Genomic DNA, 4,535 nt, shown 5'->3' on the forward strand with positions numbered 1-4,535 from the left:
TCTTTTTATGTTTAGCTTTTTCGTTTCTGTCTCACATGTGTGAGCATAAATTGTATGTGGCATAACAGTGCATAAAAGCAATGCTGTACAGCAAGGAGTTGCCTACAATTACTGCCAGTAACCCAGCATGCCACACACCCATTGGCAGCTGGGTCAGTGCTGTGTATGCTATGCTTATGTGTGCCTTCCACAGTAATGAAAGGGCATACAGAATCCCATTACTGACCCATAATCAAGCAATGACTGCAAAATAATTTGGAAGTCAATAGACCTGTAGATAGAAAGACCTGTAGACCTATCTGTAGATAGCTACAGGTTTGGTTATTATTTATTGTCTCCGCCAGGCCAAAAGGCATGGCGAGAGAGTATGTTTTGCCCCCTGTCCGTCCGTCGTGTGTCCGTCCGTCCGTGTGTCATTCTGTCTGTGTACAGCTAATCTCTGGCACTGTTGGCTTGCTCGCAGTGAAACTGTGCACACACACTCCCTGGATGCCACAGAAGAACCTCTGCCCATTTTTTTTGTCTTTTATAGCGCCACCAGGAGGCCGATTTGTACAAAACATATTTTTTGACAGTACTCCTACAGATTTTGTCCAAAAATCCCGCAAATCGGCACACAGTATCTCTATAGTCATTAAACGAAATGTCTTTCAGATTTTTCATATTCCATCCTGATTGGCTAAAAATGGCTTCCAAAGTTTGCAGGAGTGCTACGTTTTGAACAAAATGCCTCAAATCATGAACACAGCATGCAATTACCTTGACATTTTGCATGCATATTTCCACTATGCCGAGGAAGAAATGCCAATTGAAAAATTTCAAATCAGCCTCCTCAGTCCGATTCGTGTTTTTACCTATAACTGCACCGATCTGTGTAAAACTTTGTAAGCGCACTCCCTAGAGGTGAAGGAAAAACCCTTGCCCTGCATTTTTCACATCTGCCTTTTATAGCGCCACCAGGAGGCCGACTTATGTAAAACTATTTTTGCCAGACCCAGAGGGTCGGCCTACATGAGGCTTTGTCGGTCTGTCCCTCTTTTCCTCGGTTTCCTCGGTTTCCTCGGTTTTCCTCTGTCTGTCCCTCTTTTCCTCTGCACACACGTCATGCGAAGTCCGGCCATTCAGATTGAACCGTTAGGGGTCTGGCAGTGCTCCGAGGAGCACCTTTTCTTTTTCTTTTTTTCAACAATATGTTTATTTATTTTTCTTTTTTACACAAAATATATCAACATTATAATACAAAGAAAACAGAAAACAAAAATTGACATTTACATTAAATCATACAAGACAATCATTGAAATGACAAAAACAAAAACAAAAGAAAAACATACATAGGCATCAACACTACTCCTCTCCAGATTCTTCCATTAAATGTGGCAGATTATTGTTTTCCATATATTGTATGAAGCAACCCCACACCTCCTGAAACATCTCTTGTTTGTCCTTAAGTATGTATGGGATTTTTTCTAGAGGTAGGCATAAAGACAATTCCCTGAACCACTGTGCAATTACTCTTTTAGCTTGTAAAAGACAAATATCTATGAATATTCTATCACTGCGCCTTATTCTATGTCCAACTGGATAGAGGCCTAGCAGAAAGAACTTAGGTTCTGGTATAATGTTAATTGAAAGTATCCTTTGTATTTCCTGCCCAATCTCCCTCCAAAAGTCCATCAATCTTGGGCATGACCATAAACAGTGGAACAATGTGCCTCTATCTTCACTGCATCTGGTGCATAGGTCCGGAATATTGTTATTAAATTGAGGCAGTTTACAAGCTGTACTCCATTGCTCCACTGTTAGGTCCTCCTGTAAGTCTGCTCTCCAGGCATTAAGCCTATGCTCAGAGGATTCCGGAGAAAATGACATTAGCAGGTCATAAAATTCTGATATTATTCCCCTTCCGAATGGATTTTTAACCAAAACTCTCTCCAACACAGATAAGGGAGGGGCCAGCATGGAGTGATCCTGGTTAGCTCTAATAAAGTCCCTCAATTGCAGATATTTGAAAAAATAGATGCGAGGAATATTATTTTTCGTGACGAGTTCTTCAAAAGTCAGCATGCTCCTATTAGCACCAAAAGCATCCCTCATTTGCCCCACTCCCCTATCAGCCAGGAGCACCTTTTCTAGTTTTTGCCAGACCCAAGGGGTCGGGCTTACATGAGGCTTTGTATCTGTTTCGTCCATACATGGGCAGGGGTCATTTGTCCTCCGGCCCCAGCCAAAAAAAAGTTTGTGACGTCCCCTTTCGTCACGAACTATTCATGACATCATGAACTTCAGTTATAAAGTGGTTTGTAGGTGTGTTACATACTAGGACTTCATTTTGGGTCTGGCAAACATACGTTTTTCAGAAAACTGTTAGGATTTAGAAGACATTAATAAGAATCGGCCTCAGGTCTTAATGGGTTAACATTTTTGAATCCTGAGATCTGAGGCATCGGAGGCATCAGTTCTAGGTTTCTATATCAGTGGTTCTCAAACCTTTTTATGTCAAGGACCCCCAAAATTATATGTATTTGGCCGCCGACTCCCATCTCAAAATATTTTGATCCAGGGACCCCCCAGAAGCAAAGATTTGGGTTAAAATGTTCACTTTAAATTAATACAAATATATTAATTTGCACACATTTTCTCAATTTTTCAAAAATAGCAGATCTACAAGCTCACAGCGCGACACTTGGTGCCGCGCTATGAGCTTGTATATCTGCTATTTTTTTATAGCCAAAGTGTAAAATGCTTTTTAGCTCAAACCAAAAAATGACAGATACGAGCCCCCAAAATAATCATTTGAACTGGGGACCCCCCCACCTGACAAGCACTTGGAATTGTAGGAGTTGAGGCATTACATTTTAGTTTGACTCGGTTCCACAGATACATATTGTGAAAATATCCGTTCACAATTTTTGCCTCTTTCTTATATTATTTGACAATTTGGCCAATGTTTGACCTCTTTTTGTAGTACAGTTTGTTGATTACTTTTGATGCAGTAATGGTCTTTTTTCATTTAATGTATTTCTTTTTTTTAGGTATTAAATATTTTCTTTAACTTTATGGTCATCTGGGGACCCCCCCAAAATCATTTGGGGGGTCCCGACCCACAGGTTGAGAACCAATGGCTTATAGTATGATGATATTATCATTAAAATCTTAGTGTTATGCCAATTATTTAGAGATCCACTTGCAATACCTTCAGGCCCATCAGTGGGCCCCAGCCCACAGGTTGGGAAATACTGAACTAGAGTCTGTTTAGTTTCTCCCCAAAAGTACTTGAATAGGAAGGCAGACATACATTCATAACTAAACAATGATTACTGCGTTTATGGTAAGCTTATATTTCTTACCAGACAACATATGAATTCCTGTAATTTTCACTGGGAAGAAAAAAAATTAATGTATTTATTTATGTATTTAATCATTCTTTTCCCTTTCTTAGTTGATTTTTCTTTTGTTGTTGTCATGGCTGTTAGTTCCCACCTGATGTTGTGTGGGAGTCCTGACCGCTCCATACCGTACTGAATAACTGCCAGCTTGCATAATGTCTTCAGGCTTGGACTTAAGTGTAAGATCTGTGAATAACGACAGATGGGTTTTGTATGGATCGTGAATCCAAAGATGATGATTTTATCTCCCACCTTGAAACAGAACACATCAAAACCCCAATCTGGTCCTTCTCCCTTGGGCTCAACCTTTTTCCAGGTGAAGGTATTTGAATTGAATTTCCACAGATCATTGAGGTACTGTCTCCTCAGACCATTGACGCCGCCAAATATGTACAGCTCTCCATTGTGGGCAAAGGCTACATGACGTTCGCGTCCTTCTGGGAGAAGCTGTGCAGAAGGCGTGCTCAGCCAGCAGTTGGTCTCTGTGTCAAACACTCTGACGCTGTTGAAGTCATCTGTGTCCCCACAGCCCCCAAATACAAACATCTTTGTCACGATGATGGTGGCAGAGTGACGGTGTGAAGCAGGTGGTAGAGTGCCTCTGGTGTTAATTAAAGACCAGAGCATTGTGGTGGTGTCCAACCTGTAGATGTCATTAGTGTGTCCAGTCCTGATCCATCCTCCATGTATATACATGACCTTCCCAGAGACACAGGCTGAGTGGTCTTCCCTCCCCTCCGGAACAGTCCCGGAAATCTTGGGTTTGAACCATCTGTGATTGTCAACATCAAATGCATAAAGAAGGTTGTCCTGGTATTCCCCAATGGTAAACCATGTGTGTGTGTCATAATCCTCCATTATCTTACAATTCACTATCCCCCCCCAGATGTAGATTGTATCTCCTGTAAGCACAGCTGTGTGGCCCCAACGCACAGAGGGGACCTCAAGTGGACGTTTCCTTCTCCCAGTTGTCACTGGAGGCAACTTCATCCAGACCATAGAGACTGCGTTGAAGACGTGCACATCAATCTGATCCATGTTGCGGGTCGTCCCGTAATGGAACCCTCCAAAGTGGTACACCATGTCCCCCACTGGCACTGCAGGACAATAAACCTTTCCTGTTTTCGGATGTACCAGTTCTCTTTTCAG

Source organism: Gymnoscopelus braueri (assembly GCF_963280865.1).
Source record: "Gymnoscopelus braueri genome assembly, chromosome: 7".
Classification (NCBI taxonomy): Eukaryota; Metazoa; Chordata; class Actinopteri; order Myctophiformes; family Myctophidae; genus Gymnoscopelus; species Gymnoscopelus braueri.